At 45.6% G+C, this 24,947-nt stretch overlaps 1 protein-coding gene across 14 annotated transcripts in view; it reads left to right on the forward strand.

Annotated features, from left to right (window-relative positions):
* PTPRF (protein tyrosine phosphatase receptor type F) overlaps positions 1–24,947 on the forward strand; it is a 342,933-nt gene that overhangs the window by 213,630 nt on the left and 104,356 nt on the right. The window lies entirely within an intron of this gene.

The raw sequence follows: 24,947 nt of genomic DNA on the forward strand, positions 1-24,947 counted from the left end.
ATCATAAGCACTCACTGCCTGTGAAATTCACTGGAGCAGAAAATACCCTGGGCTTTCATCTGTAGGAAGTCAGTTTGTAACGCAATTGTAAATGTGGAAAGATGTGCAATTATATGAGGTATCATAAGACTTGTTGCTTTTTAACATTAAAAAAGGAAAATAGTCATTGTCTGAAGGACTGAAAGGATTGCCTTCTTGTATCATTCCTAACAACCCAAAGGCTATTGTGTGAAAACCAAAGTCAAGCTGAGATCGGTTCTCTTCCTTCCAAGGAATTCTGCTGAGCAAATTGTAGGTGGGTTGCGTGCAAGACGTATGCCAGAGAATGGCAGAAGCACTGGGAGCTGTCTTTTCATTGTTTCTTAATGCAGAAGTCTGAACAGAAAAAGTGCAACCTCTGAGGTTACCTAAAATAGAAACAATATTTTAAGGCCAAACAATGTTTTGCTTCAAACAGAAGTTTAAGGCTTTTGGTACACAGTATATCTATGCAAATTGGCATCTGAGCTGATAGCAGGAGAGATTCTGAGGGACATACAGTGCTTGTTCTTATCCATTTTTGATTAATGCTCTTCTTCCTGTTTATCTGTAATGGATGCAGACCCTCTCAATAAGGGTTTCCTCGGTGGTTTCTGCAGTTGCTCTTCCCCACCATTCTTACTGCTGAGCTCTTTTCAGATGAAATTCTCTGAAATTTTGATGCTGTTTTAATGTGGCTCTTAATCTCAGCTTTGCCTTGTCCGTGTGTAGTCGTCAATCATTATTATAGCTTGTTATGTGTAAGGCCAAGCACATTACTGGTGCATGGCACAAAATGAGAATGACTGCTGGAAAGATGAACTAATAGACTGGAGATGAGCTGGGGAACCTCAGAGGAGGGAGAAATATGAAGGTCTTTCCTTCTTTGTATGACTGTTACTGTTGGCTCCTTTCTTCTGAGCATTCTACGTGGGGTTTGAGGACACATGCTGTCTTTTCACATCTTTCCACCTGTTTTCATTTTGTTCTGTATTTTAAATTATGGCAAGCTGAGGTGGGAGAGACTTTCCACTGCATTTCTGCAGTCTTTTTGAATTCATTCCTGCTTTTGTGTATGTGTGGCTCTGCCCCAGCATCTACATGTGTGAGAAAGTGAGAGCTGCTCACCCAGGCTTTCCAGCTGCCCTCACCCACCTGGGAGCATCGCTGGTGCAGCTCAGAGCTGTGTGCACCGTATCTCAGGGGAGGAGCGAGGGCTCTCTCTTGTATGCAGAGTGATTGGCAGCAAGCCTCATTCTTAGAAACTCCTTAGGAATGTCACTTGAGTAGACAGAGATAAATATAGAGCTCCACTTCATTCAACTCTTGTCTAATGGAGTTTTTGCCTATTATCTGCAGTTAGGGAGTGTATTCATTATCTAGTGCATAATGTGGTTGATTGTAGGCTTTAGAGGAGGCAACAGTGTTTATAAATCAACAAAAGTTGATCAGAATTAATAATGAAGTATCAGTAAAAATGGGTAATCAGCTACTAGGAATAATTTTAACAATTTTTAGTCAACTTCCCCTGAAACAAGGCAGGTAGTCTGCTGGTAATCATGATAAACATCCTTACAGAATCCTTATGAATCAAACCTCAACACCAACTTTCAGTAGTACTTACTGTAACACTCCATGACCTGCTCAGTGTCTTCTTATGCACTGCTTATCTTATGTCACTCTTTGTATCTGAGATCTACTTTGAGTCTTTGCGGTTATTTGAAAGGAAACAAGACATCCAGTCCCTCCTTCAGGTCCCATGAATGAGCGTTTCATCAGTGAATCTGCATTAGTATTCATCAGCCTTTTTAGAAAACGTGCCTGGAGTAAACCATGAAATCCTCACCATTTAAACAAAGACAGGTGGGCATCTGAGCTGCCCTGAGAGCTTCAGAGATTACTGGAGCTCCAAAGATTGCCACAGGCATTCGTTTCAGTGCTTTTCCCTGGATCTTGGTGTAGTTTGCACCTTTGCTTCCAGGCAGGGCGCCAGTGCCCCTCATTCAGCATAGCCTGGAGATGTGTCACTGGGGGCTGCAATGTTTGCTAGGCACACAGTAATGCCCTGAAATGGTAAAACACTGCTAAGTAGAAGGCTGAATTATCTTAGCTAGCATTAGGTTTTCTGATGGAGCGATTGATTCTGATCCTGTTGAGCTGATGCCCTTTGCTGGCCTCTGTTAAAAGTAGAGGATAGAGTGAATGTCATTTTGTTTGGTGGAAATACAGAGATTTACTCCCACCTCCATTTCATCTGGCTTTAAGCTTGCTTCCAGCTGGAACAAAGCACTCTTTGGGTTTGGGCAGTGATATCTTGAGCCACTGGAAAGGGGCCAGTCCAAAGCACTCGATTTCAAGGAGATTTAATATAAAGTTTTTCTCCTGAAGAATGTGAACTTGGTGCCAAAGGCCTTGATTAAGACCATTTCTAAGCCTGCTGGACATTGTCAGATGCCTTTCCTGGTGATTTAATTAGGTTTGCAGGAAGGTTTAGTGTCTGCCCAGGAAACAAATGGGGAGAAAGGGTATTGCTGGCTGTCAACAGCACGTTAGTGTTACGTGAGAATTCGGCTTCGAAAGCATTTTTCTCAAGTTTTAACTACAGTTCTCGTAAATTGTGGAATACCAGTTTCAAAATGATGCTATGCAGGCCATGCTGAAGAAACCTTCATTATCTGAGAGTTTAAAAGAAATGAGGGCTTGAAGTTGGCCCCGGCAGGTGGGACTCTGCTGCAATCAGGGGCTTTGCATGGAAGGGGCAATACATAAGGTGGGATGGAGCACAAAGCGGGGTGCCCTGCTCTGTGGGGTGAGGAGAAACAAGAGCAAACTGAATGTGTAGGTTGGAAAGCTGAGGTTGCAGCCTGCGTCCTTGTTGCAGTTTTTGCTGCCTCCCTGGAGTAGCTGTGTGTTTTCCTGCAGTAAAGGCCAGGTAGACCTGTGCAGGGCCAGGAGTCTGTCTTCTCCAGATGGCCTCAAATCTGGATGGCGTACAGCACTTTGTAGGCTCTAGGGTGGACTTGTCTCACTTGGAGCGTTGAAATCTACGTTGCCATTCTGAAAGTGTAGATGATGATGATGATGATGTTCTCTTTGTCATCTGAACTGTGCCATTTTCAAGCATAACAGCTTGCTGGAGGAGACAGCAGATGATCCCACCTGCAGCATGTGTCTGCACGCTTGCACATGCTCTTTACCAAGCACTGCCTGGGTCCATCTGTCATGACAGAGTAAAAATAATTCCCCGGCACTGCTCACCCCGCGGCTGCACTAATATAGGGCCATGCTTAGTAATAAATCAAACGCCTGGATGTAGTGCTTCATCCTGAGCAATTAAACTTGATAAAGCCTCCCAAAATATATTTTACCATAAGTGGCAGATCCCTGTGAGAACCTCTAGCGTGTGTTTGTCATGGTCAATTCAGAGATGCATGTGATGCTGTGAGTGTGACAGTGATGAGGGGCTCAGCGTTTCACTATTCAGGCAGTTCCATGGTTATCTAACGAAGCTCTGTGCTAGCTATACGGCAGATATTCATCCGGGCTATTTTGTATGTAAAGTAAATATTCAATTAAGTCCATGCCAGATCAGTTGGGGTCAGCGAGCCCTTGCTCCAGCCTTCCTGTGAGCAGTGTGTGACATTTATGACACTGGACAGCGGTGCCTGAACCCTTCTGTAGGCTTCCTGAGTTAGTCTGCAAGGCAGCAGGCATGCCGGGAGGCAGCTCCTGTTGGCAGCATTCTCTAAGCTTATCAGCTCCTTCCTTACAGTGCTGCTGGTTCAAAAAGCAGCTGATGTGATTTCTGCCAATCTCCCAACCCCACCACATCGCAGACAGCTTTCTCTGCATTCTCCCCTGCCTTGCAGAGGGCCTGTGTGATTTGTGACATTTCTTAGACGGAGCGCTAAGTGTAAATTGGAGGTCATGAGAGAAAACAAAAATAAGATTTGCATGCAATTCAAGGTTGTTTTCATAGCTGGTGAATAAGCTGTGGCATTCGGATGTAGCTATGATTCACTCAATTAAAAGGTCATCAGCAGATCAAAATGAGAACTAAATACCTTGACAAAAATATCTACCATGGCTAATGTTTTTTTTTTTTTTCCTTACTTATCTCTGAGCTTTACTTCAGGAAATAATATGATCTGGTAATGTTCCTGCAGTACACAAGAACACTTTCTGTGGCTGTAAGAACTGGCTTACAGCTGAAACTTGTAAGGGGGAGGGCCCTGATAGTGTGTTTTTCCTCAACAAGGTGGAAACAGAATATAACCATTTTGAAGGATTCTGCTAATGATTATTTCTGTATAGCCGTATCAACAAAATTATTTAGCATTTTACTGTAAAATCAGGTGTAGCTTGTGGAGTTACTGCTTCTGACATTCTGTAAATAAAATATTTTGACACGGTTGTGCTGCAAAGTGCCAGAGCTGTCTGGCTCACGTGGGCACTATGTAATTACCCATCCTAATCGCAATTATGTAATCTGGTGTGTTCTTATGAGGTTAGGGTATCTGCAGCTTTCAAATTAAAGTCCACTGTGGGTGGCGCACGGCAGACTCCTGGGGTTCTGTGTCAGCTTTCAGCTACAAGTGTGCAGTGTTCTGTCTTGTTGGGGAGCGCGTGGGTTCAGCCCTTCTGAGAGCAGAGCCTCTCGCCTGGAGGAGCCCATCCTGTTGGTTGTGGGTAAAGGAGACATTCAGGAAAGATCCAGAGAGGCCAAACGCTTTGAGCTGCAGAGAGGAAGCTCTACAACAGGCAGGGAGAGAAAGCAAAAGAATTATTCACAGTGCTTATAACTGAGAAGGTCTCAGAAGAATAGAGGTCTTAGACTGCAGGCTTTCATCGGGAAAGGCGGATTTGGAAACAAGACCAAGTTTTTGACCTAACTTAAGCAGTGCTCCCAGGAAAGATACCCTTGCAGAAGTGGTTAATGCAAGCAGAGGGAATGATTAAGCGAGCTAGACCTTGTAAAAGGCTCAGTTTATCAAGGCTGTGCACCAGGGGAGCTGCCATCCTCAGGAGGCTGGCAGGGGGATTTGCAGAGCCTTTCTTTGTAGGTCGTGGCTTCCAATTTGTCTTAACTTGCCACTGATTAAAAGTTACCAGTGGATCTCTGTGCATTAGCTCTCTGAAATGGATTCGTTACCTCGTTGTTGCTCCAGCAGGTGCCTGCCTTCTGCAGCATCACACTTCGCAGCGTGGTTGCCCTCATCCCAGCCAGCTGTAGGGAGTAGAAGGCACAAGGCACTGCTTTTGTCTCCTCAGATCCTGTAGGGCTGGTCATGGCAATGCAGAATATCAGGGTGACCATGGCAAGGTCAAGTCCTTCCATACGGCTCCAGGTCTGTCTGGCAAAGGTGCCTTTGTAAAGGTACTGAGTTTTCTTGAAGCAATTGGAAGAACACCAGCCATGCATCCATGGTGAAAAGGGCTCTTGGGAACCATCCGCACAGGAGTTCAGCCTAGGAGCACAGAAAGGAAAAAAAAACAACAAAACATTGGCGATAGTAAATCGCCTGATGGGAGCCTGAGCTCCCTTGTTCTTTGGCCTCTACACTCTTAAATATTGTGTACACAACATTTCACCTCTAAACCAAACGCAAGTGTTCATTAATACCAGTTGAGGCTCGCCGTGGAGTTTTTAAATGAGGCTGTTCTGCTGAGTCAGGTGCAGATGACACATCCACCTTCTCAAGTTATATTGCCTAAAATAGAGATGATCTTAAAAGCTGAGTTAGGGTATATCTTGTCTCACTTTGCATGTTTGCATGGGGTTGCCAAAAAGCTACTTCTCTGGCCACAAAGTGTTTTCACTGCAGATTCAAATGTCTTTTATTTTAATACCATACATTTTAGAACAGTGACTTATTTCAGGTGTGGACAGGGTAGATAGCAATGGTTTAGGGGAAGACTCCTTTCCCAAAGGCTCCAATAGCAGCTTCTCCCCAGTGGCTTTTAATGGGAATTAAGCACCTACAAGCCATTTTTTTGCCTTAGAAAATCTCCCCTGCAGGCTATAGAGGAAGATTGGTAGCATTAAAAATGATGACATTTATCCAAGAAATGGCAAAAGGGAGCACAATAACCCTGCACTTTACAGGTGCTTTTCATCAAAAAGGAGGTCCGACATCTTTGCAAATTCAGGATACAAATGCTGCTGCATCCCGACGTTTGACCACTTCAGTGAACTGTTGCAGCTCTGTAAGAGCTTGTTTTGATGCTACAAACCAGCTGAAGGCACAACATAGGATCTACGTGCTGCCTGGTTTCTCACTGCAGTATGTTTTGACAGGCAAAATCAGAGCCGTGGTCAGAGAGCAGGGTGAAAATATGATATTTTCTGAAGTATCTTGTGCTGTTAAGGATGATGTGAGTGATGTGCAGGCTGCCGGAATATGAGGTGCCAGATATTGCCTCCTGCCATCACTCTCTGGGTGGGGACTGGTTAATTATAATCTGCCACCTGGGCTTTCCCTGTGTGACTAGCAGTGATTTCCCAACTCCTAGATTAATTAAAATGTTAAATAAGATCTGTCCCTAACACCCGTCCCAAGGGAAGCGTGTTATCATTTATCTCTACCCTTTAGTTATGGACACCAAGTGAGTTTTCAGACATCTCCACCAGGATTTAATCCCACCGAGCTTCAGTCTGGGGATGGCTTTCACAGAGAGCTGTAGCACACTTCTGTTGGCTGTTTCAACCAGAAGGAAGAGCTTGTGTCTGCCTGTTCTCACCTGCTCTTTTTGGGTCCCTGGTGAGCCCTGTGCTCCTGCCAGCACCTAAACAGGGCTACTCTGTCACTCATGTATGATCTGCTGCTTGGGGTTGCAGGCAGTGATCGCCCTTTGTGCCTTTCCTGCATTGGGCTCTCCTGGTTCTCTGGTGGTGTAGCTCTCTATAGACTTTAAAATAATTGCAATTGATATTGTAAATTTGTTAGCTAATTCCCATAATGCATTGGCATTAAAACTAGAAGCTGTTTTTTTTTTCTCTCTTTATACTTCCTTCTGGAAGAGTGCTCAGCAGCTCAAGCACTTGAGTCATAAATGATGCTCCATTCTCCCTTCTTTATCAGCCCCTCTTTTCCGTTATTTAGTCCTGATGTCTCCTCATTTCCCAGAACTTTCACAGTGGCATTAACTGAATTCTGGGTCTTCCACTTTCTTGACTCCCTTGTGCTGCTTTTCCTTTGTGTTCTGATCCTGTGCTGTTTCTGCCATGCCGTTCCACTTTTGCATACCAGCTCTATTTTCTTTCTTTTTTCAACCTGGCAGTGGAGCCGTGCTGCCCTCCCCTTTCCCACAGACTGTGCTGGCTGAGTTGGTGGGAGTCTGTCTACAGACAGCAGATGTATAACAAATTTAGCTCTTAATAAACGGCTCTGAGACGGTGACTGGCTATTTCCGTACCCCTTCCTTTTGGAGGACTGCATGTCAAAATCGGCACGTTAATGGAACTCTCTAACTTCGCTTTTCTTCTGACTCATGGCAAGAGCATTTGCTCTTTTATTTGGCCATCACAAGGGAATAGTAATAGATTTTCTTTGAAATCATTTTCCCTCATCATTTCCCATTACAGCAGCATACTTTGTCTTGTAAGGATCTCCTCGTAGCCTTCCGCTGAAATAGTTTCTTGTGCAGCAAAAGTGGTGTAATAGAGCTACGGTTTCCTTGAAATGGCCTGGAGATTATTTTTTAAGTCTAAATTCCATTGTAACGGGTATAAAGGAAAACCTGGGAGGAGGCAGAGGAGGGCGGTTTATTTCCTGTGATCCCAAATGGACGTTCCATCATTCTCTTGTGCACCAATATTTTGGATGCTGTGAAATGTGTCGACTCGCAATGCAGCAGGAATATGGACGCGCATTTAAGCCGGTTTCCCCTGAGGACTGTAGCAATCGTGTACTGGTTGTTTTGAAAATGGAGGATTGCAGTAAAAACGTTCTCCCCTGTGATGCTTTAACAGCACTGCCGGGTTTTGCGTGTGTAAGAAACAGTGGACTGGCAAGGTTTGAAACCAGAAAGCACCCGGGAGTAGAAATAAAAGTAATTCTGACCTCCCTTTAATAATTGTGATCAAAAATATATCCTGACATTGATAACCAAAGCGAGGAAGCGGCTGACAGAAGTCAGCTGGAAAGCGCGAGGATTAGCCGGTGACATTCCGATCTGTACAATTAGATGGATGCTATTAACATTTAAGTAGTTTAAAAATCAGCTCCCTGAAATACAGAGCCGTGTGCTTGAACTGTAAAAATGCCGTCATCCTACCTGACTCAGTGATAATTGCCGAGTGAGCGCTAAGTGTAGGGAGAATGCAGCAACGCTCAGAAATGCAGGCGAGGAGCCAGTGATGGGAATGAAAGCAGCATTCATCTTAAAACAAATTCAAAACAACGCTCAGTTTAAAGAATAAAATAAAAAATAAAAAAAAAAACAGCCAACAGGCTTTTAAAATGCCAAGTTTGATGTAACCAAAGCAGAGAATAAGTGGTGGTGGCTTTCAGCTGGGGAAATCAGCTTTGCAGTGAGTGTAACTTCCCTCAGTCATGCACACAGGGGTGCACGTGTGTCTGCTCGTACGCACCCTGCAGCCAAAGGGCCTTTTTCTCCCATTTCCTCAGCCATGCTGTGTACGGATAGCTCAGTCTCCTGCATGAGTGCAGGCTGGGCAGGGCAAACCACACTTCCTCATGCAGCTAATGCAGCTGCACCTTGGAAGCAGTGTGGTCGAAGTCAGCTCCAGCCCAGGCACAGTCAGTTGCAGCAGGACCCAGCTTGCCACCAGCCCTGGCAGGCACCACAGTGTGCACACCTCAGCAGGCGGCTGCTTCAGGGGAGCTGTCATATCGGTGTGCGGGGAGCTGTCTGGATTTGGAGAGCATCTCCCTAAATCCATCAACATCTCTTGATTGCCTCTATTTAAAGCGTTTTGCTTGAACGTACGTGTTGACTGGTTTGGCAAAAGCTTGGGTTTGTTGTTTTTTTTTACTGCCGTGTTTCTACAGAGCTCACCTTTTCCAAAGGTCTGTGTGTGTGTGTGTGTGTGTGTGTTGTGATTTCCATCTCTCACTGACAAAGGAGAAAAGTCTTCTGGCTGCAGAAAGAGGGATGTGCTGGCGGTGCTCTCCCTGCTGCCGCCACTGCAGGTGCATGGGGGAGCAGGAGGTAAACCTGGAGTATTGGTTCTGCCATACAGTCATTCAAAATTGTGAGTGCAATTCTATTAATCATGTATGAGCAAGGATAGATGCCAGCTTCCTATCCTAGAGCTACGTTTATTTTGCAGAACAATAGGATAAGAGCATGTTTAGCTTCGTTTTTGTTAATTTAGCAAGCAGACATGACTGATTGCGCGCAGGGAACAGAACTGTTACGTTTAAAAAAAAAAAAAAAATGATGCAGTCATTTTTATGCCTGTAGCCACATTTCAAAAACAAAGGATTATTTGTAGATCGCTGGGAAGTGTTAAATGAGTTCATTGAATATTCTGTTAATATGCAGAGATGCAGACACAAAAGCTGCAAACATAAAAATTCCTTTCAATCTATGCTTTCTCAGCAGAGAATATCAAAGACAAATAACAAATTTTTAAGAGCTAGCTCTCTCTTACAGGGTTGAGTTTAGGATTGTTTCAGAGGGAGATGAAAACATGGCTAAAATGATGTTTTCTTCTTGCTGATGGGCATGAGCATTGGCTGTTCCTTGCAGGCAGCGGGCACCAAGGAGTGCAGCCCTGACAGTGTATCTTGGGGCAGTGCAGAGCCTCTGTCCATGTGCAGTGCAGGCACTTCTGCTGTGACCCATGCATCATCTCTGCTGTCGTGCTGCTGGAAGTGGGAGGTATCCTTTGGTACGCTGTCTAGCATAGGTGGATGGTGCCACGATCCTCACATGTATGTTCTGTATTTCTGCGTGTCTGGAAAAGCTGAACTGTGCCACTGGTTTTATCAAGAGATTTTGTAGCGATTAATATTTGAGCAGCTCTTAGGATGTAATGGAAGCTTGTTGTAGGATCTTTCCTATTCAACTCCTGCCACACACATCTGAATTTATTTTCTTCCTGATCGGCTTTAAAGGTGTGTAATCATGCGAGACTTAGGCTGTTGACAGCACAATTTTAATTCTTACCAGCCACTCAACAGACAATTGATGCGGCAGGAACAGAGTGCAGGTTCCCACTGTCCCCTTATTTTAATAGATGCACCACTATCTCAGTTTCATTAATTGTCTCACCTCTGAACGCGGTATTGAAATGTTATCAGCATCCCTCTCGGTCTTTCATATTCTTGCCATGCTCGTGTGCGATCAGGGCAGGCAGGCTGTATCCTTGGGGAGGTGAGGATGCACCCTGCCACAGTTAGGCATAGAATGCTCACACTGGCTCTCTGAAAGGATCTTGTTTTGATAGCATGGAGATAAGCATGGGCTAATTTATCTTGCTTGTGAGCTAACTCTGCTCTGCTGAGGTGCATCTGAGCTTTGTGCCATCTCTTGAGGCCAGGGGTTGGGCTGTGGCAGGCTTGGGGTGTGCCGCTCCATGCAAATAGGAGGTGGTGCAGGGGACAGATTTTGTAACACTGTCATTTATATCTGTAGCAAGAACAGCTTGATGCTTTCTCCTGACAGTAAATAGTCAGTGCTTCACTGCTTAGCAAAATAAAGGAAAGGACAGGAGTTCAGTGCTGAGGCTGCTGTTGTAACTGAGGACCACCTACTTGGTGCCCCGAAGCTTCGTTTTATTACTTGCATTAAGTACCATTTCTTGATTTTCTTCAATTATTTTTCCACTGCAAAATACCAACAATGTCATTTTTTTTTATTTTACTTCCTTTTATAGCACTTTAAGTGCCTCTAGCTCTTTGACTTTCGCCATATATATATCTATCATCAGGAAGGTTGTTTCAGATCTGCCTGCATTTAGCCTGATGCGTAAAGAGAAGTATTACTGCTGATCTCATTTTGAAATGTTACTAACACGGAAAATGCAATTACTGCAGGTCGTTTTGAAGCAGGAGCAAGGTTTGTAGTCAGAAGCAATGTTTCAACAATATTGGGAAAGAAAAAGTGGACCAGTGACGAAAGCAGCGGTGAGACAAAGGGGAGCTCTGTGCTGCTTTGAACCTAAGCCACGTATCTGGAGCTCCCAGCCTCTCCAGTGATGGGTCACTACGTTCATACGCCGTTCTGGACAGGCTGAGCTCTATTTGAAATGATTGTCTTCTGAAATATGTTGATTATCAATATTTAAAAGGGCTCAATTAGAAGTTCAGGCATATTACGCAGCACTGCTAATAAGAGCCATGGTGTGAAATACAATAGCACTCTGGTGACACTGTTATGGCATCACAGTTAATGACCAAAATATTAAAGAACTTATTGAAGTTCAATCATCAATCAAGGTAAATTGATTCTTCTGGCAAAGAATGCAAATGTGTTTCTTTGATTCTGCATGAATACCAACTACCCAGGCTTGGCTCACGCTTGTTTCTATGGTTATCAATTTGTGAACAGCTGGGTGAGACATGGTGAAAGGAAGGGGGAAGTAGCAATAATTAACTTTCCGTTTACTAATTACTGGATGAAATTATCATGATAATCATGATTACTAGATTTCTGCTCAAAGTTTTCCTCCCTCCTCTTTGCGTGTTGTCTCCACCATCATCTATTGATCCTGGGACTGCTTTAAACAGAAGGAGGTATGAGTGGTTAAAGTCTCTGCAATCAGAGTTTCCTTCAGACACTAAATGCGTGTGAGAATATCTCAGTATGTCTTGGTCAAAGTTGCCATTATAATCAAGATATCACAGGAGAGAAGGCTCATTCCCCTGCTGTCAGCAGGCCAATGGTGCCTCTTCAGATCCCACTCTGCTTCTTTTTCACCTTTCTCATTCAATTTACTCTGTTGGCCCCAGCACTCAGAGGTCTTGAACAGCTTTCTCCAGGAGTTTGTTCCTGTTACTTTCTTAGTTCTTTGGCCATGTCAGTACCGTCAGCCTTTGCTTTGTTCCCCAATGTTGTTCCTGCAGGCAGCTGTGCTGCTCTGGATGCAGAGCTTGCCTGTCATCCTGAGCTCCTGCACACTTGGAGTGTTCTTCCCATCTCTCTGAAGCCCGTAAGCACACACAAAGCCTGCTAATTTAGCACTGTCCCCAAGCAGTACCAGTCATACTGGTAAGTTTTTATTCTACTAGAGGCAAAGTATTAGGTCAAGATCCAAGGCTTCTTCAAAGGCTGCAGATGGTTTCCAGTAATGTGGACACTGCAGGTAAAACAGGAGACTCAAACACACACTTCTCTTAGACATCCCTTCTCACCAGCACAGGTTGGTGCCACCCCACAGCTCCACTTGGCTCCCTGTGGGGTTGCTTTCCCAGGCCCTGTCCCAGCTTGCAGTGTGGGCAGCAGTCCTCTCACCTGAGTTGTGGCAGGAGTGGCAGAGGTCTAATGGACACTAATGACAAGCTTTGATCTCCTCTCATGCTGCTTATACAGATGTCACATTATGCTCTTATAATGAAAAGCGAGAACAAGCCGTTCCTTACCTCAAGGACAAGGAGCTGGCACCATAACCACGGCTAGCAACTCCTGAAATCTTGCCAGGACTGATAATATACAAACCAAAATTGCTGTAGTAAGAATTACATTTGTTATATTTCATAAAAATATCCTCATTAAACATTTTCTGTGAAAGACCATACTGTCAGAAATAGGTCCAGGTTTATAATTGATTTTTCCTTCCTGCACTGCTCTGTATCCCAGCCTTCGAAGGAGCTTCATTTATATGTGAAGTGTGTCGAGTAAGCATAGAAGTCGTGGAAATAGAGGATAGAAGAGCTAAGTTGGTTTGGGAAGGAAGGAAGTATGTATGTGAGAGAGAGAGAGAGGAAAGAATCAGCCATTCTTCCTAAGAATACTGATATTTTTGAGAGAGGATTCTTGTCTATTGTTGCTCTGCCCCAAGTTAGCCTGAGCATGAGTGCAGTAACGAAGGTTTTACGTGCCCGTATTTTTCCTGACTGTAAGGAATAAAGGCCATTACTGCAGTATGAGGTACATGAAAGGCCACAAGAAGTAATCTACAAATGGAGAAGCGTTCCATGCAGCAGAAGACTTAAAGCTCTGTGTGCTGCGCTCACCAGAAAGAAGAGCAAGAGGTGAAGTATTTGTGGCATGTGAGTACCTAACGTGAGAGAATACGCTAGCTGCAAACTATGGCTGTTTAATCCCTCACATAGAGCCAGAGCAAGAATCAATAACTGCAAGCTGAAACCAGAGAAATTCAAGCAGAAATAAGGCTCAGATCTCCAGCGGTGGGGCTGATTTGCCACTGGAAGTGTTGGCTTCTCTATCTCTTGATGTTATTGAGCACTGGACACCTTTCTGCAAGACCTTTCAGCCCTGTGTAGGTGGAAATAGAGCACAAGGCGGGTGTGAAGGGCTGCTGTACAGAGTTCATCTCATGGTGGGTCAGGTGAGGTGACCAAATGCTCTTTCTGCTCATGTTTTTTCACTGGAAATGTAACAAGTAATTTCTGTATTAACTCAGTTTTGTGATTCTGGTTAAATCTTTTCCTTGAGAACAGCAGAGAACTGATTTTCACTCAGGCTATTGTGAAGCGTGAGCGAAATGAAGTTTGTGCTTATCAGCAAGTAGTGTCCGGTGAGGTGGCATGGAGAAAAACCCAGAAAGCAATCATACGAATTAGCAGCAAATCTTCCTCTCCATCTCTGCAGCCTCACTGCTTCCATCTCAAGGTTAAGTGGGTCCCCCCTGCCTTGCAATTTCATCTGAGCATCAGGAGGCAACTTGAATTTCTTGTCAGGGAGGTGCAGGTCTCTGCTGAGGGGTCTTGGAAAGGTGCTGCTTCAGTGTGCCATGGATCCTACTGGAGCTTCCCACATGGTTGTTTCTCTTTCACACGAGAGCAGCGCAGCTGTCCCAGCAGTGGCCCTGGTATTGCAAAAACAGACTCATCAGCAGAAGGTGACATTTTTTTTTGTGGTCCTCTTTGGGGATTTTCTGTTAAATGCTTTCTTTTTTTGAAGTAGAAAGGAAGGGATGAGTTTCGAGACTGCGCTCTATGATTGACTGTCCACTATCAACAAACCCCAGTTCTCAGCCCATTGATGCAGTGTGGAAGTAAAAACAGCTCTTTCAGGAAACAAGAGCAAGGATGGAAGGGCTGCATGCAGACGGGGCTCACATGTCATCGCCTTCCCAGAAAATGAATCTTTCTTCAAGGCTGCTGGAGAGAAATTGGCAGCCCTGAGAGCGGGAGAGGATGTAGCTGCAACGCAGCAGCTGATAGAAAATGCTGTCAAGTTTCTTCTGCTGTCAGTTAGGAGGAAAAGAAAATGTAGCACAGAGCTGCCAGCACATCTGGCACAACCTAAAGCTTTAACTAAACTTATAGCATCCGTCCTCCAGCTTGGCCAGTTACTCAGTACCGGAGAACAAACTGTGGAAGAGCTGACAGGTAGCAGATGGTGCAAGCAACATAACTTTGTTCATGGGCTCCTGCTGCCAGTCGTACTCTATTAGCAGAAGCACCTGGTTTTGCTGGGGTTATGTGGCCTTTAGGAGCTGAGCTGTGCCCTGCGCCAGCACAGTGCAGCTGGGTGCTGCCTCCGAGGGCATGCCAGGAACCACCACTGTCAGGTATAGACTTTGCTCTATCTCTTTTCCCTCTGGAAACCTCTCACAACTAATCACGTCACTGTTCTGTTTTCAGGAAGGAAAGTTCATCCTTTTCTCCTACAATCCTTGTTCATTAGCAAGCTATTTCCATTAAATTATTGTACATCTCTTGGAACTTGTAACTAAAGCTAGAAATAGCAGAAGGGGTCATTTTCACATGTGGTGGAACCAGGACCCAGACCTCGGTGAGCTCAGAATCTAAAACTGACATAGTATATAGGGTTGGCTGTGCTTGGGGAGGAGCAAGATCTGCTGCAGTGGAGCAGGAAACAGCTAGTTAAGAATAAATGGAGCACTCAGAGATGGGAAGCACAAATATTCGTCCTCTTATCGTCACCATCTGCTTTTCTCCCATCGAGGCATGTGGCATACTTACTTCGGTCTAATGCCAGCTCTGCCCAGAGGGTTTTAGATGAAACAGCTCAAATTCCTTTCTTCCTTATACCATCCTTACAGCGTTGCTGGGCCAAAAGTCCTTGCCCCTTATTCCTGAGGTTGAAAGCAAAACCAGGAAACCTTAGTGGTGGAGACTGTCTACATTTCCTTAATGTCTTAATGCTTTCTTGTATTCCTGTATGATATGCACGTAGTTGTGTGTAGGAGTTGCCTTTGTATTGAGGCCTCTTTCCTCATTCTTGACATTGTTATATCCTCACCTGTGTGCAGCTGCTGTGCTGCTTCAACCTGGAGCCTGGTTAGCCACTTTCTCTCCAGAGAAATGTTTTCAGACTTGCCAAATTGTTCTAGTCAATTCTACGCTGCTCCAGTCCAATCCCACTGTGAAGAGCCTGTGGAGCAAACTGGCAGCTATGGCTCTTTTCATCTTTGAGCCGAAGAGCATCTTCGAGACTCCCATGGGCTTAAAGCCCACCTGGCCCAGCCTGCTCATCCTTACAAGTTTTTCCTTCGGTTGCTGCCTTGCCTAGACCTTCCACGTCTTTATTTGCTACTCCTCTCCCTCCTGTTCCCGTGCAGAATGATACAGTGCATTGGCATATTTCCTCATTAGCACAAATTTCTGTGGTCGCTGAATTGTTTGAAATGTTAAAATCTGGACCATGGTTGTCAAAGCCAGCACGCTTTGGAAAGAATGGCTCTTTACAGAGCCATATGCAGCTCAGGGGAAATTTGAAAAGGAAAATCTGTCTGCAAAGGCAGCACAGCTGACTGATTTTGTTTATTTATTTATTAACAGAACACTTGTGAGTGTCTACTGGAGCTGCAGCCGGAGCCCCACTGTGAACGCACATAGTGGGCAGTTGTTGTCCCTAGGCAGATGAAGATGTGTTGCTTGGTTGCAGCTGCCCAGCAGTGATGGGCGGGAGCAGCGATGGGCTGTAGCACCACTGAAATCCTGCTCCTACAGGATGGGACATTAGTGGGGACCGGCGGTGCTGCCCGCTGTCTTTGGATCTGTGGGGTTTAATGAGCTGCTTGCATTACCTCAGCAGAGCAGCTCCTGCGCTGTGCACTTTGCACACTTTCTGTGTGTCCCTGCTGCAGTTTCTAAGCTCTGTCTGCCAGGGATCCTCTGGAGCTCCTCCAGCTTTGAAAGAAGGATCGTTGTGCATATTTTTAAACATAGTCACTCAGTCTCTAAGAAGTACTCTAGTGCAAATGAATAAATGGAGGATCCAGCTAGAATGCTTTGAGATACAGTTTTCTAGGAAAGCTTTGGGAGTTTACAACCTTCACTCTGCTATCTGTAAAACCCATATTTATTTAACTTCAGCTTCCCTTCAGAATTTCCCCTGAGTCAGTACTTTGTACAGGGTGGTTCTTCCACTTGCAGGCAGGACAGTTAATTTCAGAAAAAGATGTGCAGTCCGTGGCCCGTCTTCCTCGATGGCTGCATACCATTGAAATGCAGTTTGTGGAATCACAGAATCACAGAATGGCCAGGTTTGGAAGGGACCTCAAGGATCATGAGTCTCCAAGCCTCCTGCCACAGGCAGGGCCACCAACCTCCCCATTTAATACCAGACCAGGCTGCCCAGGGCCCCATCCAACCTGGCCTTGAACACCTCCTGGGACAGAGCATCCACAACCTCTCCAGGCAGCCAGGTGTTCCAGCACCTCACCACTCTCTCTGTAAAGAACTTCCCCCTGACATCCATCCTAAATCTTCCCTCCCTCAACTTAAAACCATTTCCCCTTGTCCTGCCCTTTCTACCCTTTCAAAGAGTTGTTTCCCCTCCTGTTTGTATGCTCCTTTTAGGTACTGAAAGGGTGTCAGAGTGGATGTTCCCTAATGGGTGTCCCACGGGTGATGGTGATGCTGGTGTCCTGCTGGTGTATGAAAACAAACCTGGAAAGATGTAATGGGATTGGCAGACGTAATAAGGAGTCTAAAAATTCATTTAATTACCCAGGAAAAGTTAAGCATGAATTAGCAAGAATTGGTTGCTCTGGGGGAGAAGTAAATTCTGCTCGTCAGTACACAGCTCTGCAGGAAGAATTACCATGATGCAGTACAACAGAAACGCTGGAAAATCTCACACAACTGTTAAAAACTCCTATTTGAAATGATATTTTTGGTGATTATGAAATGAATTGCACAACCTTTGTGCGAGTGTGAGAAGTGCCTCTATAGTGCAATGAGTGGAACTGTGTGAACTGTGATGCCTTAGGATTATAGTTTCATATAAAGAGGTGCATAGCATGCCTTCTCCTACATTATGTATTCCCCCCTGGAGTACTTCCTTCTTGCAGATTTTCTGCTATAAGAAAGGATGAGCTGTTCCATTAGCAAAAATCATTGCCAGCAATCAGGTATCATTCCAGAGAGCTAAGTCTTTGTAATTAGCAAAGGGAGCAAAGCGCTTGCTGTGTTGCTGTAGTACAAAACTGGTATTAGGCAAATTGAAGCAGAGCACTGTGATTTTTGGATGTGTGTATAAGGGACAGCTGCAAGTAGTGTCTTAATTAAATGTGTCTGGTATCGCAAGGTATCCCTCCCTCCCAATTTAAGTGCTCTGTGCTAGATTTTCGGGGGTGTTGCTGCCACTGGCTCAGTATGTGCTTAGTGTTTCTCGTAGCTGCAGCTGCCAGTCCTGCACAAAGACCATCAGCAAATGCAAATCCTATCGTTCTTTCTTTGGTTTTAGCACCAGCACACATCTCCAGTGCAGCTGAGCTGGGGCACCTGCAGCTCCAGTGCTCTGCCTTTGGTGCCTAGCAGGCAGCTGGCTTCAGCAACCAGAATGTGCTGCTGGCCTGGGTTTTGGGGACACAGCCCCTTGCTCCACAGGCCTCAGCAAGCTTCTGTGCGGAAGAGGCTGTTTAGGTGACCTGCCTATCAAAGAGGCATTCAGTGAGGACATCTCTGTTCTTCCCTTCAGGCTGGCTTCATTCACAGGCTACCTCCTCCAGACAAGGTATCATTTGGAGTGAAATTACACACAACTGACAAGATCCCTGTCCTCGTAAATCCCCAATAATTGTGACAAACGTTTGGAGCGCTGCAGGCGTGCTGTGCTGTGCCAGCTGCCCTGCCCGGCCCGACAGCGGTCAGGCTGCATCCCGCCAGGTTGCAGCAGCGCAGGGATTCACAGCATCACTGCGCTGGGGCTTTGGGCTGCTTTATGGCAGGGATGTGGGATCAGACTGGGGTAGAGCAGCTGAAATGGCAGCAGTTGTTTGCTGCCGCCTGATGTGTTGTATTGATTACTGGCCGTGGCGGAGACATGCAGCTGAAAGAGCCGAGTTTGCTGCAAGCTTTGCACTGTCAGCAGAACCCTGAGTCTGAGGTCAGAAGGGGGGTGAGGTTATCTGTCCAGATCTCCTTGCAGGGTAGGCAGTCATTAGGTGGTACTGAAATACAGCTGGGCATCTCACTGAACAAGGAGTCCATTCTGGGATGGAGCAGGAGCTGCTGACACCCCACAAAGCACAGGACTGCTGCAGGGTGCTTGTCCCATCCCTGCAGGTGGCTTTGGGCTGTGTGTGGTGGGGACAAGGTCCTTCCTCCCTCTGCCAGTGTCCTTGGCCACTTGATCTGCCCACAGGTCCATGAGTGTTTCCGATTCCTCAGTTCGGTGCAGATTTCCCAAGATTGTTCCTGGTGCCACCCCCAGCCCATGTAACTTTTCTTTGCTGCTTCAGGGAAATCTGGGAAGGAAACAAAACAGCAGCACACTGCAAATTCATCCTTGACCAAATCAGGCAGTTGTCTGGGCTATGGGAATCGATTGGAAGTTGTCTTGTTGCAGCCGTTAGGTTTGTGCCAGGGATGACACAAAGCTCTCAGTGAAGTGGGTGCTGGGGCTCAGCTGTTTGGCTTCCCCAACCAGGCAGCACTGTGACACCCATAAGCCAAAGCCCCCTTTTCTGCATACATGCACCAATGATGCAGCATCTCCTGCACACTTGAATTAATTTTTTTTATCTCTCCTAAAATATGCCAAGCAGCAGCAAATCCATCATCCCTGCTGGTGATAAGCCCCAGTTTTACATCAACTTCACAGTGAAGAGATGATGCCTGTCCCCTTGCATGGCATGCAGCTCTGGGGAGGGAGGGCAGAGCACAGGGAGCCATCGGGTGGGCAACAGGGCAACTGTGTCATGGAGGAATACACAGCCTCTGTGCTAAGATCTTTCTTCAGGCATCATACTTGACTCTGAGTTTAGCAGCTGATAAATTAAATGCTAAAAGAACCTGCTTGTTTCTTTTCTCCTGGTGTGTTGTACAGCTGCTCCTTCCCTCTTTATTTTGCATTGAATTTGCTTAGTCAGCAAACTCTGATTTGTTTTTATTTCTGAATTAAGGATGTGAAATGTCTTTCATTTTAAGATCTTCATATATATACGTATATATTGCTGTAGAGTTGCTGCATAGAGATTGATTCTTCTGGAAACTGTGATATTTAAAGCTAATCTTGCCTGCATTCATAAACTGCATATTATCTGTGGTGCCTGGGACTTGAATGGCTTTCCTTGGCCAGGGTACTCCGTGCTCCAGGGGAAGAAGAGGCGTGTGAAAGGTGCAGTTGCATTTAAAACTAAAGTGCTCCTTGTGAATTATCTCCCTGTTGCAATGGGAATTTTTCTCCCTGAAACAACTGTTTGGTTTCAGGCTGGTTGGAGACATATCCTTAAGGAAAGAAAAGGGAAAAAAAAAAAAAAGGATTGTCTGCAAATTCATTTTTCCATTACTTGGAAGTCATCTTGTATGTAATTTAGATGGGTCTTAACGAGGCATAAAGTCACTTTCAGGAAATTGATGACTCTCGTTCGCTGCTGTGTGAAATGAGGGCCCGAAGCCACCCTTTGTTCATTGGTGGTATCATCAGATTTGGTTGCAGAAATCCGATGAAGCTCTTAATCTGAGCTCCTGAGTAACCACAGCCCTGGCCTTCCCCTTTCCATTGATCGCTCTGCTGGACCACGTTTCTCTTTCCCCCTAATGTACTCCAAGTTTCCTTAAATCTAGCAAGATTAACTCATAAATCACCTGATGGTTTTTTCCCCTGTTGGTCCTCTGGAGGCACTGGTAGATGGGCAACTCCAGGGGCATCCAGGGCCCGCAAGGGCCACTGTGTGCCATGTTCAATACACAAACGTGAGTTCTCTGAAAGACCCAGTGAGTGCAAACTTCCCATTGCTCCTCTTCTTGCTTCATAGCATGTAAGGTCAGGAGCCTCTGAAAAGGCACGGCTGCCAGGACTGCCATCCTTCCTGGCAATAAAGTGCTAACTAGTGTTCTGTCTTAGTGCCATGCAGACTGCAGGAAGCCTTTGCCTCCGTGCTTCCCAGTTCCCAAGGCTACCCAAGAGGGCTTTCCCCAGGAGGAGGCACAGCCCAGCTCCATTGGTATGGCATCGCCTTCCTCCCATCGTATAAGGCCTTGCAACACTCCTCACTCCCACCCTGTGCTGCCCAAGGTGTAATTGGTCTCTTTTTAATATTTTTTTTTTTAGTAAGGATCATATTAATTTTGTTTTGCTTGCATAACCCGGACTGTTATCATCTGACTAATTACCCGCACATTTTCCTTCAGACAGCAAATGGGAGAGATAAAACTGCAGCAGGTTTATGTGATTTCTGCTTATCAAATTACTGTAATTATTTGAAGAATGGCTTAAAATTGTATGGAGTAATGAATTTAATTATGAGTTTGCAGCAATGCCTTGCTCTGCATGCAGCTTGCAAATGGGCAAGTTTGTGAGCGGCGCTTGGCAGAGCGCACGCCTTCAAGGGCAGCTCTGCACCGCCGCGGGCAGGCTGTGCTCATCCATGGCCCACACAGTCCGGTTCTGCCAAGGCCTCAGGCGGGATGGCTGACCCCACCTCAGCCCTGGGGCATGTGGAGCCCAGCTGGCCTTCATCCTGCTCCTGTTCCTCCTCCTGCTGAGGCAATCAGCCCGCGGGTGGCTGTCAGGTGGGGCTGGCAAACCTGTCCCACCGGAGCCACAGCCTGTTGCAACCTGCTCAAAACGTTCAGAGGAGCATTTACCATCTCTCTGCTCTGCCTGAGAATTAGCACGTTTCTTCATGTTGACTGAGAGGTGCATGACCTCTGTGAGCAGTTGGGAGGGCATTCTCTGCTCCGCAGATGGCCCCGAGCCCTCAAATACAATGAATTTCTCGCTGGTATACAAAGAGACCCCACGTCCCCAGGGGCTGCTCCCTGCCTCTTGTGCACAGATGTTTCCTGCTGGTTCAGCCGGTGATTATATGTGAGATTTCAGTGCTGTTTTGTTGACTAACATATAGATAGATGGTAATGAGACCGCTAATTGTAGGAACACTGACTCTTGGGGTCAGACGGTTGGCACTGGGAAATGGTTTTTGTTTTTTACCTTACATGCTTCTGCTGGTATTTGTGGAGGTAGTGTTGCGTCAGCAGACAAATTTGCAAGAAAGACCAGTCAGGGAGGGGGCAAAGCCCGATGAAATGCTGTCCTTCGGAGCAGGAGGGTTTCAGAAAGCTGGAGCCTGCTCCCGAGGACAGGCTGGCAAGCACACTAGGCCACTGCTCCCAGCAAAACAGGGTTGTGGAACGTGGCACTGGGCCAGTGGAGCAAAGAGGTTTGGGCTTGGATGCATTTAGGCAGCAGATAAAAGTGCAGCCAAGAGAGAATTGAGATGGGTTGTATGAGAAGTGGAAAAACTGCTGGAACTTCTGATCTTCTGTGCTGTGATGTTCTGAGCTGTATCAAGGACTGCTGGATCAGTTGGTACAACCACCTGCCACCTTGCTCTCTGGGGTGTCCCTTGTGACGTGGTGTGGCTCAATCTCAACTACATAAAATATCAGATACAAAAGGCAAAAGTAGCCAAGGGCCTTCCAGCGTCAGAAGCCTTTGCAATGATAAAATGACTTCGAGATGATACTGACAGATGGTCTGTGGTCTACGGTTCAATGATTACAGCGTGTCACTGTTTAAAAAAAGATTGGCTACTATAAGAGGTTATCAAATTTTGAAAGTGCAGTTCTGCCCCGATTTGGGTTTTAGGCAAATCTGACCTGGCAAGCCAAGAGAAAGCATTGGCAGTCAAATCCCTTGCCTTGACGCATGAATAAGGGAAGTGGTGTGCAGGATGGAGTCATGCATGGTATTACTTCTGTCCAAATGCAAGGTCAAAGCGTGTTCTAGAAGTATTAACTTTTAAAAGAGCTTGTCACGATGCGGATGTGAATTCTGCATAATCTTTGCAGTTTTATGTAAATGAGAAAGCAGCAAGGTATGATGAGAGCGTCGACAGAAAATGTGATTGTTGAAACTGTAAATAGGTGTAATTTTTGGCAATCTTTCCGTAACCCTACTTAAGCCAGGAGGAAAGAAAAGCCCACTTTGATTTGAAAAACTCATACAGATGTGTGCAACAAATGCTGTAATTGTTAGCATGTTAGCAGCAGTCATAAATACAGTTAAGTGATGTGCTGTCAGCCTGGTGGCAGTGCCTCTGATCTCCAGCAGCAGTTGGTGGCCCCATAGGTGTCTGAACAAAGCCATGCTCCCTCCTTCCCACCCTGACGTGAACTGTTGTCACAGTTCAGCATGTGGGACAAGAAGAAGAGAATACCTTGAGCACCAGAGCATAAGATTTCATTACCCTTACTGGTTTTAGCTTTTATAGCTACAAACGTTATTAAGCATCATAAAATTGTCCACTTCTTGTAGGTCCAGCTGCTGTACTTTCCCAGTTTGTGCCTGTATGAAGGCACAAGATAGCAAAGCCTATCTGTGAAAAAAATAAGAAAATAAGAATCATCTTAAATTCTTAAAAGTAGCTTGAATGTGTGAAATAAAATTAGCAATAATATTTTGCAGACAAAACTGCCTTCAGGAGGGGCCTGTATCAGAGGAAATAACAGTGGCTAATGTTGTTTTCTCTCAGTCATTTTTAAAGGTCACTTCATGATCAAAATCTACTTGCTAATTTAATTTCTGTTATTCAGTGTAAATGCAGGATGATGCTGTTTATTTTGTTTGCCGCTTGTTTTCTGCAAACAATCAACCTTCTGCCTTTGTTCACATTGTGTCAAGGTCTGGGCCCAAAGTTTGTGCACGTGGCAGCCCAGCCTGATGTGCTGCTGTGGCCCTACCTCTGGGTTCTCTGAAGAAATATGTAGGCTATCCAGTGTAATGTTGTCTAAGGTATTCACAACCAAATAGGTATTGTGGATTTGCGTGCTGCATTTACTTGGCCGTATTAATTGCTGTTTGCATGTATGGAAAGGTGAATCCATGTTGATCTGTTGTTCTCAAGGAATGTTTGTGGGTCACAAGTTGAGGGGATGCTTTCTTGCTCTCCCTGCCTCCTGTGGCTGTAGAGGTTCCGCATCCCCCAAAACACCTTCCACTATTTCCATTCGGTTAGGATGCTGCTTTCCATCTCTGTGTAGGTGTAAACCAAGCGTGTCACGGGGGTCAGCAGACTGAAAAGAAGAAACCTGGAGAGCAAACTGCTTTGGAGAGCCATAATCGCCTTAGCTCGAGGACTCAACAAACAGTACAAAATGTGGATTTTCAGCTGTCACATGGCAGTGTTCAGTGGCTTCCCCTTGCTGGGCTCTACAGAGATCTCTCTCAGGTTTGCTGGGAGGGAGGTGTGATGGTGAAAATCACAGCAGATCATGCTCTGCTTTAGAGCTCCATTCATTCTGAAGCCCCCAAGATTCCCTCCCAGCTACTGGGATACAGGGCCAGTCATGAGGAGACTGAGTGCTGTCTGGAGCAGATTGGGGCCACACTGGTTTTCAGATAGGATCAGGAACTGCTTTCTCTTCCCTCGCGCAGATCATGAGTCTAAAAACCTCTCTCTAAGAGGAAAGACAGTGTTTTCTCACAGAGTTGGAGATCCTCGTGATCATCTCCAGTGTGAGGGGCTCACTGTGCAGGGTGTCTCCTCCTGGCATGTTGGGTTGGCTGACAGCTCAGCGCAGTGAGCAGCTGAGTTCAGCCAGCAGCCTTCCATCCTTGTCTAGTGTGTCCTGTTGTGTCCCAGGTGAGCTTGTGGCCCAAGCTCCTGTTAGCTCTGAAAATCACATCCGCATCTTCAGCACAGGTAGAAAAAGTCCTGCTGCAGGTTTTGCCAGTAAAAAGGGAAGTGGGGTCTTGTTTTACTTCATGCATGAGGGATGCTCAGGACAGGAGAACTAGCAGTTATTTTACTTGAAACACCCGCTTGCTCTTAATATCTCCTCTACTGATCATCCTGACTTCAGGGGCCTGTGTGTGCTGAGCTGGGGAAATACTGATTCACAGTACTCCTGTCTGCAAGGAGATAGCTGCATCTTGCATCCTCTAGGAAAGACACGCAGCAGCCTCTGCTTGGCGGGAAGTTTTCTCTCCTGTTTGTGGCTTCAGCTGAAGGAGCCGTGCCTCATCTCTTGCTTGTAATTACATCAGTGGAGTATCTTGGGAGAAGGTTAAACAGTCTTTTGTATATCAAATAAAGCCAGTGAACTTCACTGAAATCATTTAATGAAAACAATACTTATTATCAGTATATACCACCATGTGATATTTTAAAAGCACGTCTTAAAGGGAAATGTAGAATTGTTTAAGGCCTCTAAAGACTAGAGTGCAGAGGCTATGCAGCAAATGCCTTTATAATCTGGGATCTGAAGCAGGCTTTGAATCCTTTTTTTTTTTTGCTGTTGTTAAACATGAGAGATTTTGATACGGTAACTCGGATTTGATTCAGAACTTTCTTATTAACTGTTCTTCATGCACAGCAAATTTTAGCGACTGAGCTGAAGGGCTCCGCGCAT

Source organism: Phasianus colchicus, chromosome 9 (genome assembly GCF_987193195.1).
Source record: "Phasianus colchicus chromosome 9, bPhaCol1.hap1.1, whole genome shotgun sequence".
Classification (NCBI taxonomy): domain Eukaryota; kingdom Metazoa; phylum Chordata; class Aves; order Galliformes; family Phasianidae; genus Phasianus; species Phasianus colchicus.